At 44.9% G+C, this 16,377-nt stretch overlaps 1 protein-coding gene across 1 annotated transcript in view; it reads right to left on the bottom strand.

Annotated features, from left to right (window-relative positions):
* ENO4 (enolase 4) overlaps positions 1-16,377 on the bottom strand; it is a 291,356-nt gene that overhangs the window by 70,415 nt on the left and 204,564 nt on the right. The gene's annotated exons all lie outside the window — the stretch shown is intronic.

Genomic DNA, 16,377 nt, shown 5'->3' with positions numbered 1-16,377 from the left:
GATACATCACGAATTTCCAGCATAGCTCTCTGCTTCAACGGCAGGGGAAAAGAAAAACTGATACTTCACGCATATCCAGCATAACTTCAACGGCAGGGGAGAAGAAAAAAGGATTCACACTCACAAAGCGGGGAGTAGCTGGCTTGTCACGGCGGTTACTACCCCAAACCAAATGTGCCTGATACTTCACTTTCGATGCATATCCAGCATAGCTCTCTGCTTCAACGGCAGGGGAGAAGAAAAAAACTGATACCTCACGCATATCCAGCATAGCTCCCTGCTTCAACGGCAGGGGAGAAGATAAACAACCAATAAGGGCTGTATAACATAATCTGGGTAAAAACAAATAAGCATGGGTGTAGCTTGCTTATTGCGGCGGTTACTACTCCTACTACCTCTAACTAATCAAGCTAGATATTTCACTTGGATGCAGCTCCTCCACCGCTCTCTACATTAATGGCGGGGGTGGAAGGGAATTAGAACCAAGAGCTAAGAGAAACAGATAAGTATGGGAGAAGAAATGAGGGAAGCTTGCTGGGCAGACTGGATGGGCCATTTGGTCTTCTTCTGCCGTCATTTCTATGTTTCTATGTTTCTATTTCCATTTAAAGTAGAAACACAGAAAGGAAAATTGGCTCTTAACTGCTGATTTTCGTTCCTGTAGTACCACAGATCAGTCCAGACTTCTGGGTTTATTCAAACCTGCCAGCAGATGGAGACAGAGAAAATTTCATTGACACTTGCAGGTCCTCAGTATCGAAATGTACCCAAGCAAAAAATCACTTGCAAAAATTGGTAGAACTGGCAAAACTTGTGAAACTATGAATAAAAACTTGTATTCCTTAAACCAGAAAAGTGTGTACCAAAAAGATTACAGCTGAGCGGAGGACTCTCCACTTCCGTAGATCGGGTGGGTTCTGGACTGATCCGTGGTACTACAGGAACGAAAATTAGCAGGTAAGAACCAATTTTCTTTCCCTGCACATACACGGATCAGTCCAGACTCCTGGGATGTACCAAAGCTCTCTACCCAGGGTGGGACCTGGAGAGTCCCGCTCACAAGACACTGTCGCCAAATGACAGAGACCCTGCATCTCCTACATCCAGCCGGTAATGCCTCGCAAAAGTATGCAGCGACTGCAAATTTCCTGTGGAGAAACCAACTGAGTCTCTACCCATGAATCACCTGAGACTGAGTCAAGTGGGCCCGCAAACCCTCAGGAACCTGACAGCCCTTGATAATATATGCCAACCCAATAGCCTCCTTAAGCCACCTTGCAATAGTAGCCTTGGAGGCTTGTGTACCCTTTTTTGAACCACTCCATAAAATGAAAAGATGATTAGACCTCTTAAAATAATTAGTGAACTTAAGATACTGCAGCAAAGCCCTGCGGACATCCAAAAGCCTAAGCTCTCATGCATGCGGCATAGAGGCGTCCAATTCTGGAAAAGCTGGAAGTTCCATGGTCTGATTAACACGAAAAGCAGAGACCACCTTCGGAATGAGCGAAGGGACCGTCCGCAAAGAAACGCCTGAATCAGAGATCTGAAGGAATGGTTCATGGCAAGATAAAAGTCTGCAACTCAGACATCCTCCTGGCAGAACAAATGGCCACTAAGAAGACGATCCTGAGAGTCAAGTCCTTAAGAGTCGCCCTACTGATTGGTTCAAACGGTGCCTCACACAGCCCTCAAAGAACTAGATTAAGGTTCCAGGAGGGACAGTCCCTCCGCACCAGAGGGTGCAAATTCTTATCCCCCTGAATGAACCTAAGCACATTGGGATGGGAGGATAAGTTGTACCCTTCAACTTTTCCCTGTAAGCAAGCTAGAGCCGCCACCTGCACCCTAAAAGAGTTAAAGGCCAGACCTTTAACTAAACCTTCTTATAGGAAAGACAAAATGTGAGTTGAGGACCGTAAAGCCTGCACCCCTTTATACATGCACCATGCCTCAAAAATCTTCCAGACCTGAACATACGACAGAGAAGGTGATATCCACCTAGCTTGCAGAAGAGTAGTGATTACTGCTGCTGGGTATCCTTTCCGTCTCAAGTTTCACCTCTTAAAAGCCAAGCTGTTAGACAAAAGTGATCTGCCTGGTCTGAAATTATGGGGCCCTGACGGAGAAGACGAGGAATGTGACTGAAGCGTAACAGTCCATTCATTGCTAAGTTGACCAGACCCGCGAACCACGGTCGACGAGGCCACTCCAGGGCTACCAGCACTACATCCCCCAGGTGTTTGTCTATCTGACAGAAGACCTTGCCCACTAGAGGCCAAGGAGGGAAAACATAAAGCAGGATCCCCCGAGGCCAAGTTACCACAAGATCGTCGACCCCCTCGGCCCCGTACTCTCTTCTTCAGCTGAAAAAATGAGGAACTTTCACATTGAGACGAGTCGCCATCAAACTGACATGGGAACAACCCCACCATTCTCGGATGAGCTGCATCGCCAAATCCACCAATTCCCACTCACCTGGATCCAACCTTTTGCGACTGAGAAAATCGGCCTGGATGTTCTCGACGCCTGCGATATGAGATGCCGCTATCTGAACCAAGTACTGCTCTGCTCAGAGAAACAACCCTTAAGCCTCCAGTGCAAGCCTCCAACTCTTGGTGCCGCCCTGTCGATTGATGTATGCTATGGTTGTCGCATTGTCCAAGTGGATCTGACCAAGCGACCTTGAATCAGAGGTAGAAATGTGAGTAATGCCAGCCGCACTGCCCTGGTCTCCAACCGATTGATAGACCACAAGGCTTCTTCCGAAGACTAAGTGCCCACAGTACTATCTCCAGCGTGGAAGCCATCGACCCCAGAACCTGCAAAAAATCCCAGGCTTGGGGTACCCTCAATGTTAACAAGCGCCAAACTTGCTTCTGTAACTTGCACATTCTCTCCTCTGTGAGAAAGACCTTGCCCTGCCTCATATTGAACCGAGCTCCGAGGTAGTCAAGAGTCAGAGAAAGGTCCAAGTGACTCTTGGCCAGATTGACCACCCAGCTGAATGATTCTAGAAGATGAATCACCTTCTCCACCGTGGTGTGGCACCTAACAACTTTGCCCTGATGAGACAATCATCAATATAAGGGTGCACCAGCACCCCCTCGCACCAAAGAGCTGCCGCCACCACAACCACCATAACCTTGGTGAACGTGCAGGGTGCCATGGCCAGCCTGAAAGGAAGAGCCTGAAACTGGAAATGCTGACCCAGCACCGAAAATCTCAGGAAGTGCTGGTGATCCCAACAAATGGGAATATGCAGATATGCCTCCGTCAAATCCAGAGAAGCCCGAAACTATTGGCTGCACACTGCGCAATCACCGAAACCTTGGAACCTTCAGAGCTGCATCTACTCACTTCAAGTCCAGAATGGGGCAAAAGCTGACTTCTTTCTTTGGCACTACGAAATAAATAGAGAATCGACCCTTGCCCCATTCATCCGGGGGGGGGGGGGGGGGGGACACACCAGGATTACAGCCCCTAAGACGCGAAACCTGTGTAAAGTCTCCCGAACCGCACAATGCTTTTCCAAGGACCCACAGGGGGAGACTAGAAACAGGTCACGAATGGGATACACAAACTCTAATGCGTAACCATCTCTTATTACACAGAGAGGCCATTGAGAACTGGATCCACCCTGTCCAGGTCAGATCCTTCTGAGGGACCTTCAACCCCAACTCCTTGAGGACCTGAGGGATTAGAGGAGCCAACTCCTCCCTCTGAAACAAACGGAGGATTTTGGGGTCATCCCATTCCGGAATTGGAGGGGCCCCCAGGTCATCCCCCGGAGCTATGTCAATCGGCCCCTGATCATTGCCGTGCACTGCTGACATTGCCGCCGCATCCCTGGGGGGAGGGGGGGTGTCTGGTGACCCAACTGAGTCATCGGAGTCATCAGCTGTCCCCCCAGGGTGCAACAAGCTCTGGACCTCGAAGGGTCAGAAGCCCTGCGACCAACTGGGCCCAGCCACGGATCCAGAAGGAATGGGTCATGGGCAAGGGGATGCCAGACCTATCTGCTGGTATCCCTTCCATCCTGCTGTGCCAGATAAGCCTGGTGAAGCAGCAGGATAAAGTCTGGGGGAAAAGCGCATGGGGCTGCAGGCAAAGGAAAGGCCCGCTTCTCCACGATCCCTGAAGCCGGCAAATTCCAATACGGTGCCCCCCTTCCCCACCGATACAAGTAGAGCAAAGCCTGACATAGCTGAGATGCGCTGGGACCACGCCACATGTGCGGCAAGCCGAGCCACGAACCATCCCCCCACCGGCGGGAACAGAAAACCCTCCCTGCCAAGAGTAAAAGTTCAGTAACAGGGAAAACACTCAAGCCAATTAAACTCACGGGGGAGGAAGGGGACCCCAGAGCCTTACTGCTCAGCTGCTCCCTTCAGAACTCGACCTCCTGTAAAGTTTTTGTTTTTACTTTAATAACAAAGAAAAATAGAAGGCTCTTCTCTCCTAAGGCTGAAGGGAGCTGTCCAGCTCAGCTCAGCCAAAGTAATAAAGGAGAGGGAGAGGCCTTAAAAGAAAGAAGGGGGGGGGGGACACCCCAGAGCCCTGAACTGAAAGCCACCTCGTCCAAACAGGGAAAGGGTCCCTTTGGGATCCAAACCCCTGGGAGGAAGGCCACCCGAAAAAAGAAAAGGAACCGAAACTGCAGGTTAATGCACCAGCCACCATCTTCTGGAGACAGAGAAATACTGAGGAACTGCAGGTGGCACCAGGGCTTATCAAACAGTGTCTCCATCTGCTGGCAGGGATGAATAAACCCATGAGTCTGGACTGATCTGGGTACGTATAGGGAGTCTGCTTATACTAATGGAAAATTATGGTTTGTGTATGGATGGTTTGTGTGTTGGCAGAGACCTGATCAACGTATTGAACTAAAGCATGGGGCATGTAGATTGGTCAAAAAGTGGTAGTTTGACCAAAATGTCACATGGTCCCTAATAGCCTCATGGCTATTAGTAACCAAATAGTGCACATTTGCATAGCAAGCATTGCAGTTGCTCAAGATCTCATTGTTGGAGAGATCTCATGCAGTCTGCAAGCTGGCATTCATGGTGTTAATACTTCCTCTCGGAGGTCAGAGTGCAGTGTTCTATAATATGGGCAGGGGAGCTAAGCAGAAGTGTGCAGGCCTTGCTGGAAGCTGACTGTAATATACTGTGAATAAATATGTCTGTTGAAATAGCTGGACAGAGCAGTTCATGTGCTAACAACTGCGAGGTTGGATGACTGAGGTTTCCTAGCTGGGTGATGCAGTAGCACAAGTTTCAGCTTGGGCATCAGAAGTCAGCATGGCTGGCAGTACAGTAAAATCGAGAGAGCCCCCTCTATATACTTCCTAAGAAAGAAGGGTATACTCAAGGAAGGAAATATACACATTCTTGCTGTATCAATTAGCTTCCTCTGACTGTTGTAGTCTGCAATGACTTCTGCAACTTCCTGACTTAGCATAGATATTCCTGGGGGTCAGAGCAAAGTTTGTGATACAGATGAATTGTGGTTGTCTCAGTCCTGTGACCTGAACTGAGCAGAAGACATCAACAATGCTTAAAGGCACCCAGAACTGAAAAAGAGTGGGGTAGAAGAAAGACAAAATAAGGATAGAAGAGCCCAAAAAGAGGAGAAAGGGTTAAAGGGAGTTAATAGAAAGAGGTCCAGAGAAACAGTGGATAGTGGGAAGAAGAGGGCCAAAGAAATGGTGATGGTAGGCAGTTGGGACCTTAGGAAAGGGAGAGCCAAAGGAGTAACCTGACAGGCATAACTCTCCCTGAAAGGGTACATAAAATATGAAATGGTCCAGTGCCTGTTTGAATGTACAACACTGGTTTAAGAACATAAGCCCAGTATCCTGTTTCCAACGGTGGCCAAGCCAGGTCACAATTACCTAGGCTAGTTAGATTCCAACCTGCTTATCCCAAGAATAAACGGTGGATTTCTGCATCTGTACCTTAGTCATGGTTAATGGACTTTTCCTTCAGGGATCTGCCCAAACCTTTTTTAAACGCAGCTACACTAATAGCTTTCACCACATCCTCTTGAAACAAATTCCAGAGCTTAATTATATGTTGAAGAAAAAAATATTTTCTCTTACTAGTTTTAAATGTATTACCTAGTAACTTCATCATGCGTCCTCTGGTCTTTGTACTTTTCAAAACAGTAAAGAACTGATTAACGTTTTCTCGTTCCATTCCACTCATTATTTTATAGACCTTTATAATATCTCCATTCAGCCCTCTCTTCTCCAAGCTGAGGAAAGTGTTCCATCACCTTTATCAATTTGGTCACCTTTCTCTGCACCTTTTCCAATTCTACTATATCTTTTTTGAGGTGCGGTGACTAGAACTGCATAAGAACATAAGAAATTGCCATGTTGGGTTAGACCAAGGATCCATCAAGCCCAGCATCCTGTTACCAACAGAGGCCAAACCAGGCCACAAGAACCTGGCAATTTACCCAAACACTAAGAAGATCCCATGCTACTGATGCAATTAATAGCAGTGGCTATTCCCTAAGTAAACTTGATTAATAGCAGTTAATGGATATCTCCTCCAAAAACTTATCCAAACCTTTTTTGAACACAGCTAGACTAAATGCACTAACCATATCCTCTGGCAACAAATTCCAGAGCTTTATTGTGCATTGAGTGAAAAAGAATTTTCTCCGATTAGTCTTAAATGTGCTACTTGCTAACTTCATGGAATGCCCCCTAGTCCTTCTATTATTCGAAGGTGTAAATAACCAATTCATATCTACTCGTTCAAGACCTCTCATGATCTTAAAGACCTCTATCATATCCCCCCTCAGCCATCTCTTCTCCAAGCTGAAAAGTCCTAACCTCTTCAGCCTTTCCTCAAAGGGGAACTTTTCCATCCCCTTTATCATTTGGTTGCCCTTTTCTGTACCTTCTCCATCGCAACTATCTCTTTTTTGAGATGCAGCGACCAGAATTGTACACAGAATTCAAGGTGCGGTCTCACCATGGAGCGATATAGAGGCATTATGACATTTTCCGTTTTATTAACCATTCCCTTCTTAATAATTCCTAACATTCTGTTTGGTTTTTTGACTGCTGCAGCACACTGAGCTGACGAATTTTAAAGTATAATCCACTATGATGCCTAGATCTTTTTCCTGGGTGGTAATATGGAACCTAACATCGTGTAACTACTGCAAGGGTTATTTTTCCCTATATGCAACACCTTGCACTTGTCCACATTAAATTTCATCTGCCATTTGGATGTCCAATCTTCCAGTCTTGCAAGGTCTCCTGTAATGTATCACAATCCGCTTGTGATTTAACGACTCTGAATAATTTTGTATCATCCGCAAATTTGATAACCTCACTCGTCGTATTCCTTTCCAGATCATTTATATATTGAAAAGCACCAGTCCAAGTACAGATCCCTAAGGCACTCCACTGTTTACCCTTTTCCACTGAGAAAATTGACCATTTAATCCTACTTTCTGTTTCCTGTCTTTTAACCAGTTTGTAATCAAAGAAAGGACATCGCCTCCTATCCCATGACTTTTTAGTTAGAAGCCTCTCATGAGGGACTTTGTCAAATGCCTTCTGAAAATCCAAATACACTACATCTACTGGTTCACCTTTATCCACATGTTTATTAACCCCCTTCAAAAAAATGAAGATATGTTAGGCAAGACTTCCCTTGGGTAAATCCATGTTGACTGTGTTCCATTAATTATACAATAAGGGGTAGATTTTTAAAAACAGCGCGATCGCGTACTTTTGTTTGCGCAGCAGGCGCAAACAAAAGTACGCTGGATTTTATAAGATACGTGTATAGCCGCGCGTATCCTCTAAAATCCTGGATCGGCGCGCGCAAGGCTGCCGATTTTGGGCAGCCGGCGCGCGCCGAGCCGCACAGCCTGCCTCCGTTCCCTCCGAGGCCGCTCCGAAATCGGAGCGGCCTCGGAGGGAACTCTCTTTCGCCCTCCCCTCACCTTCCCCTCCCTTCCTCTACCTAACCCACCCCCCCCCCCCCGGCCCTATCTAACCCCCCCCTTACCTTTGTCCGTAGATTTACGCCTGCGAGAAGCAGACGTAAATCTACGCGCGCCAGCGGACTGCTGGCGCGCCGTCCTCCGACCCAGGGGCTGGTCCGAAGGCCTGGACCACGCCCCCGGGCCGGCGCCACGCCCCGGTCCCGCCCCCGAAACACCGCGTCATCGGGTCCCGCCCCCGACACGCCCCCTTCCAAAAACCCCGGGACCTACATGCGTCCCGGGGCTCTGCGCGCACCGGCGGCCTATGGAAAATAGGCGCGCCGGCGCGCAAGGCCCTGTTCGCGTAAATCTGGGTGGATTTACGCGAGCAGGGCTTTTAAAATCCACCCATAAGTGCAGACAAATTCTAGGTTGGTCACAGTTTTGTATTAAAAAATCAATTCTTTATTCTGGCAATTCCACTGATGGATATTTATTTATTTATTTACGACATTTATATACTGTTTTACCAATTACAAATTGATCAAAGCGGTTTATAATACTAAAAATAAAAATAAAATTCAAATTAAAAAGCATATATGCAACATAAAAATAAATAATATAAAATAGAATAAAAGTACAATTATCATTTGATCAATAAAATTAAACTAATATAAAGTTTAACAGGCATTAACTATTATGTTAAAAACAAAAAGAAAGAAACAAGCATCTACACTATCAGAGAAGTTAAGAATTAAACCGCCTAATAATTAAGTGGAAATATAAAGGTTAAGTGGAATATAAAGGTTAAGTGGAATATAAAGGTTTCAATGAAAATACAAGGGTCACCCCACACAGACCCCGTGTTTCGCCGACCTGGCTGCATCAGCTCAATTTAAGAGATCATTTTGTAAAAACGACCAACATACCAAAAGAAGGCCGACAGTATCATCAAAAACATATCAACATTTTTGTTTTAAAAAATGTAACAGTCGTCGCACCTATCTTTCTCTATACAAAATGACAGGTTACAGGGAGTGTGCCAAACTTACGGAGTCCTGGGACTTGAAACTTTCAAGGTTTTGGCGCGAAATGCACTATCCAATCAGAAAGCAGGAATGACTAGCCAATCAGAGCATAGCGGAATGCGTTCAGGTGAACCAACTCCATTCAAGCTCACAATTCAAGCCATTAGGTACCATAGTGTCCAATAAATAAATCCATTTTTGTTCTCTTTTAATCAACTGTTCGGGGTAGTTCCCTCCCCGTGTAGAAGGTCGGACCACATCGATAACAAAAAATTGTAAATCAGATACCGTAAGAGAGTGCTGAACTCAGTGTTCCACTAGGGGGGCATTGCCTCTATGATTTTTAATATTGGAACGATGCTCAATAATATGGGTTTTGATCATCCGTGACGTCTTGCCTACATATAGTTTCGGACAGGGACAACTAAAGACAATCAACACCCTGAAGGATGTGCAGTCAGAAAAGCCACACAAAATAAATGTTCTCTTCGTGGTCAAATGTATAAACTTTGAAATAACCATTGTTAAAGAGCACACGGTACAATGGCCACCCTCACCTCCTTAAGAATAATATTCCCTCGGGCCAGTTTTTAAGGCTGCGCCGACTGCGCTCGACGAAGAATGAGTTTATAACACAGGCTCAGCAGATAAAAGCTAGGTTCAGCACGAGGGGATACCCCCGTAAGGTTCTAAAGAACGCATACAAACATGCATTATATGCTAATTGTGATCTACTTTTTTTTTTTTTAAACCAAAGAATCGGTCTGTAGACAACTCTGTTAACTGTATTTTGCCGTTTTCAACCCGAAGTAATGCCATCTCTAACATTATACGAAAGCACTGGTCGGCTTTGTCACTAAACACGGTCTTTAATACATCTCTCCGCTTTACATTTCGGAGGGGGAAAAACTTGAGAGATATGCTTGTGCATTTGGGATATGATTCGAATTTTACACAAACCCTCATCACAAGTGGCCACGGACCCTGTGGCCATTGTACCGTGTGCTCTTTAACAATGGTTATTTCAAAGTTTATACATCCGACCACAAAGAGAACATTTAGGGGTAAATTTTCAAAGGGGTACGCGCATAAGATACGCGCGTACCCCCCAAAAACCTACCCCAAACCCCCCATGCGTGCGCCGAGCCTATTTTGCATAGGCTCGGCGGCGCACGCAAGCCCCGGGACACGTGTAAGTCCCGGGGCTTGCAAAAAGGGGCGGTCGGGGGCACGGCCAGGGGCGCGGTTAGGGATCGGGGGCGTGTCCGGGGCGTGACCGAGTGCCCCAACACAGCGGCCTGGAGGCAGTAGTAACTTTTCTGATAAATGTAGAGGGGGGGTCTAGATAGGGCTGGGGGGATGGGTTAGGTAGGGGAAGGGAAGGTGCAGGGGGGGTAGAAAGAAAGTTCACTCCGAGGCCGCTCCCCTCGATTTTGGAGCGGCCTCGGAGGGAACGGGCAGCGCGCGCAGGGCTCGGCGCATGCAAGTTGCACAAATGTGCACCCCCTTGCGCGCGCCGATCCCGGATTTTATAAGATACGCACGGCTACGCACAAAATAAGGGGTACATTTTAAAAGAGAGCTCGCGCTCTCTTTTAAAATGTACCCTTATTTTGTGCGGCTCTTCTGACTGCACATCCTCCGGGGTGGTGTATGTCATTAGTTGTCTCTGTCCGAAACTATATGTAGGCAAGACGTCATGGATGATCAAAACCCATATTATTGAGCATCGTTCCAATATTAAAAATCATAGAGGCAATGCCCCCCTAGTGGAACACTGGTTTCAGCACTCTCATACGGTATCTGATTTACAATTTTTTGTTATCGATGTGGTCCGACCTTCTACACGGGGAGGGAACTACCCCGAACAGTTGATTAAAAGAGAACAAAAATGGATTTATTTATTGGACACTATGGTACCTAATGGCTTGAATTGTGAGCTTGAATGGAGTTGGTTCACCTGAATGCATTCCGCTATGCTCTGATTGTCTAGTCATTCCTGCTTTCTGATTGGATAGTGCATTTCGCACCAAAACCTTGAAAGTTTCAAGTCCCAGGACTCCGTAAGTTTGGCGCACTACCTGTAACCTGTCATCTTGTATAGAGAAAGATATGTGCGGCGACGGTTATATTTTTTTAAACAAAAATGTTGATATGTTTTAGATGATACTGTTGGCCTTCTTTTGGTATGCTGGTCGTTTTGCTAAGTGGTTATTGTTTACATTTGTATTTTACAGAATGATCTCTTAAATTGAGCTGTCCCTCCAGACGCAGCCAGCTCAGCGAAACACGGGGTCCGTGTCGGGGGACCCTTGTATTTTCATTGAAACCTTTATATTCATCGGTGGAGTTGCCAGAATAAAGAATTGATTTTTGTATCCAAAATCTGTGACCAACAAAGAATTTGTCTGCGCTTATCGTATAATCAATTGACTTTTAGAGCGCAGCCTTAGCTTGTGTTTTGGTACCTTGGACTGTGTTCCATTAAACCATGTCTTTCTATATGCTCTATGATTTTGATCTTGAGAATAGTTTCCACTATTTTTCCCGGCACTGAAGTCAGGCTCACTGGTCTATAGTTACCTGGATAGCTCCTGTAGCCTTTTTTAAATATTGGGGTTACATTGGCCACCCTCCAGTCTTCAGGTACAATGGATGATTTTAATGAAAGGTTACAAATTTTAACTAATTGATCAGAAATTTCATTTTTTAGTTCCTTCAGTACCCTAGGATGCATACCATCCGGTCCAGGTGATTTGCTACTCTTTAGTTTGTCAATCTGGCCTTCTACATCTTCACAGTGATTTTGTTCAGTTTATCTGACTCATCACCCCTGAAAACCATCTCCGGAACTGGTATCTCCCCAACATCCTCATTAGTAAACTCGGAAGCAAAGAATTCATTTAGTCTTTCTGCAATGGCCTTATCTTTCCTAAGAGCCCCCTGTAAACCGCTTAGACGGTCATGCCAATGTCCGATTTGCAGTATACAAAAATCTTTTAAATAAATAAATAACCCCTCCGTCATCTAATAGTCCAACCAACTCCCTCACAGGTTTCTTGCTTCAGATATATTTTTAAAAGTTTTATTATGAGTTTTTGCCTCTATGGCCAACTTCAATTCAAATTCTCTCTTCGCCTGTCTTATCAATGCTTATGTTTTCCTATTTTCTTCAGATGGATCCTTCTTCCAATTTTTGAAGAATGTTTTTTTTTGCTAAAATAGCCTCTTTCACCTCACCTTTTAACCATGATGGTAATCGTTTTGCCTTCCTTCCACCTTTCTTAATGTGTAGAATACATATGGACTGCGCCTCTAGGATTGTATTTTTAAACAATGTCCATGCCTGTTGAACATTTTTAACCTTTGCAGCCGCACCTTTCAGTTTTTTACTATTTTCCTCATTTTATCAAAGTTTCCCTTTTATTTATTTATTTGTTTGTTTAAAGGCTTTTATATACCGATGTTCATGTACTGGTACATATCACGTCGGTTTACATAGAACCAAAGTTGGAAATTACATTGAACAAGAGGGTACAAATAACAGGGCTAACCTCGTAAGAACTTATAAAGCTGAGAACGACTTAAAATTATTACAAATAACAAATAACAGTCAACAAACTCGGATTTACGACAGACTTAATAAGCATGGTTGCGTATTAAAGTACAACTGACAGGAGAATTTATGGTTACAGCATCGGACCGCTAGCGTATTGGAGTTTGAAAAAACTTTTGAAAGTTTAGTGTTAGAACTGCAGATTTACTTATTGTCCCCCTTCCAATTATTAGTTTAAATTTGATCATGTTATGATCACTGTTGCCAAGTGGCCCCACCAGCGTTACCTCTCTCACTAAATCCTGCGTTCCACTAACAATTACATCTAATATAGCTCCCTCTCTTGTTGGTTCCTGAACCAATTGTTCCATGTAGCAGTCATTTATTACATCCAGGAACTTTATGTCTCTAGCAAGTCCTGATATTACATTTACCCAGTCAACATTGGGGTAATTGAAATCTCCCATTATTATTGCACTGCCAAATTGGTTAGCTTCCCTGATTTCTCTTAGCATTTTATCATCTGACAATTTTGTCCAGATCGATGGTAGTATACTCCTATCACTATACTCTTACCCAACACACATGGGATTTCTACCCATATAGATTCCACTGAGCATTTAGCCTCTTGTATGATCTTTATCCTGTTGGACTCAATACCCTTCTGGACATAAAGTGCCACACCCCCACCAAGTTGATCCTTTCTATCATTGCGATATAATTTGTACCCTGATATAGCACTGTCCCATTGATTATCCTCCTTCCACCAAGTCTCTGTGATGGCAATTATGTCAATCTCATCAATTGCTGCTATACACTCTAACTCTCCCATCTTACTTCTTAGACTTCTGGCATTGGCATACAGACATTTCAAAGTGTGTTTTTTGTTTGTATTAACAATCTGCTTTTAGGTTGTTAGGGCTAATTCGGAAATCATTAGCTTCGGTGATTTTTTACATATAGGCACATGGACTACGTTTGCTTTTATTGGAACCTCTCTATTGGGATGCCCTAACGCTCCTGTTTCATTAGTATCCTTCAATGATACATTTCTCCGAACCATGCACTGCTGAGTGACTGTCGGCTTTCCCTCTTGTTCTAGTTTAAAAGCTGCTCTATCTCCTTTTTGAAAGTTAGTGCCAGCAGCTTGGTTCCACTCTGGTTAAGGTGGAGCCCATCCTTTCGGAAAAGTCTCCCCCTTCCCCAAAGCTTTCCCCAGGTCCTTACAAAACTGAATCCCTCTTCCCTGCACCATCATGTCATCCATGCATTGAAAGTCTGGAGATCTGCCTGCCTCTGGGGACCTGCACAAGGAACAGGAAGCATTTCAGAGAATGCCACCCTAGAGATTCTGGATTTCAGCTTCCTACCTAAAATCCAAAATTTGGCTTCCAGAACCTCTCTCCCACATTTTCCTATGTCGTTGCTGCCCACATGTACCACGACAACCAGCTCCTCCCCAGCACTGTCTATAATCCTATCTAGGTGATGCGTGAGGTCTGCCACCTTTGCACCAGGCAGGCGAGTTACCAGCGGTCTTCACGTCCACCAGCCACCCTGTTATCTATATTTCTAATAATTGAATCACCAACTATGATGGCCGGTCTAACCCTTCCTTCCTGGGCAGTAGCCCTGGGAGACTTGTCCTCAGTGCGAGAGGACAATACATCACCTGGAGAGCAAGTCCTTGCTACAGGATCACTTCCTGCTACACCAGGGTGATGTTCTCCTACTGGGAGACCTTTCTGATCCAAGGCAGCACTGGGGCTGCCAGACTGGATTTGGGACTTGGCTACTATATCCCTGAAGGTCTCATCAATGTACCTCTCTGTCTGCCTCAGCTTCTCCAAGTCTGTTACTCTAGCCTCCAGAGATCAGACTCGTTCCCTGAGAGCCAGGAGCTCTTTGCACCGAGTGCATACATACAATCTCTCACTGGCGGGTAAAAAATCATACATGTGACACTCAATGCAAAAGACTGGCCAGCCCCCCTCTTGCTGCTGGACTGCTGCCTTCATCTTAGTTTTATTGAGTTCCTAGTTAAGTTTAGGATACTAAGGGAGTTGGAACTAGAGTACTTTAAATTTATGGAATATTTACTAATTAATCTGCTATTTAAGTGTAGGATACTAAGGGAGTTAGAATGTGAGTACTTTAAATTTACAGGTGAATTTACTAATTAATCAGCTAGTGTTCTACAAGGGGATGATTAAACTTTCAATAAGGGCTGATACAATAGTATGATTTAGATAAGACTCTGATTGATTTTTAATGAGAAAATGTCTCGTGCCTAAAAATCAAGGGTTGAGTGGGAGGGAAAGACAGACACTAGAATTAACTATCTCTGGCTTGCTTATTACCTCAGACACACACAAACTCTAAAGAATATATCCCTCAATTTCACCTTTCACCAAACTTTTATAAGTTCAAAAATTTCTGAAAGCTAAACTTACCAATCCTCTTTAACCATAAGAAAATAAGAAAATGCCATACTGGGTCAGACCAAGGGTCCATCAAGCCCAGCATCCTGTTTCCAACAGTGGCCAATCTAGGCCATAAGAACCTGGCAAGTACCCAAAAACTAAGTCTATTCCATGTTATCATTGCTAATGGCAGTGGCTATTCTCTAAGTGAACTTAATAGCAGGTAATGGACTTCTCCTCCAAGAACGTATCCAATCCTTTTTTAAACACAGCTATACTAACTGCACTAACCACATCCTCTGGCAACAAATTCCAGAGTTTAATTGTGCGATGAGTAAAAAAGAACTTTCTCCGATTAGTTTGAAATGTGCCCCATGCTAACTTCATGGAGTACCCCCTAGTCTTTCTACTATCCGAAAGAGTAAATAACTGATTCACATCTACCCGTTCTAGACCTCTCATGATTTTAAACATCTCTATCATAATCCCCCCTCAGCCGTCTCTTCTCCAAGCTGAAAAGTCCTAACCTCTTTAGTCTTTCCTCATAGGGGAGCTGTTCCATTCCCCTTATCATTTTGGTAGCCCTTCACTGTACCTTCTCCATCGCAATTATATCTTTTTTGAGATGCGGCGACCAGAATTGTACACAGTATTCAAGGTGCGGTCTCACCATGGAGCGATACAGAGGCATTATGACATTTTCCGCTTTATTCACATTCCCTTTCTAATAATTCCCTCAGTTAATTGAAGGGTTTGAGATTCGCGCGCTGTTAGGCACACACTTCCGGTCCTCCTTTATTGCAAAGGGTGTGGGGCCTCTGGAAGCTGGGGCTGTGGAAGTCAATCCCTGGATTGCTTGCTGTGACCTCTGGACTCCTCTCTCAGGGGATGCTGGGAGCAGTATGCAGATGAGCCTTCTGATCCTCCTCTACTGCAAAGGGCGCGGGGCCTCTGGAAGCTGGGGTTGTGGAAGTCAATCCCTGGATCGCTTGCTGTGACCTCTGGACTCCTCTCTCAGGGGATGCTGGGAGCAGTATGCAGATGAGCCTTCCGGTCCTCCTCTACTGCCTCCTCTACTTAAGATGAGATCGCACCATGGAGTAACACAGAAGAATAATGATTAAGTAAATTGGTTCTACCTGCTAATTTTCCTTCCTTTAGTACCACAGATCAGTCCAGATTCCTGGGTTTTGCAACCCTGCCAGCAAATGGAGACAAAGTTTCAAGGACACTGTACAAAACCTAGTGTGCTTCCTGCAGTCTCTCAGTACTGACCTGTACCCAAGCCAAGATGAGAACATGTTACAAACTTTAACCACCTACTTTCCACCCAACGAACAGGAGGATGGTGACGCAAACCAACTGAAAACTCTGTTGAAAAACTCTCTTGAATGCCCTGTTCCAGAAAGAGGAT

The sequence above is a fragment of the Rhinatrema bivittatum genome, chromosome 7, assembly GCF_901001135.1.
Source record: "Rhinatrema bivittatum chromosome 7, aRhiBiv1.1, whole genome shotgun sequence".
In the NCBI taxonomy this organism is placed as follows: Eukaryota; Metazoa; Chordata; class Amphibia; order Gymnophiona; family Rhinatrematidae; genus Rhinatrema; species Rhinatrema bivittatum.
This window is presented reverse-complemented; position numbering and strand designations above follow the sequence as displayed.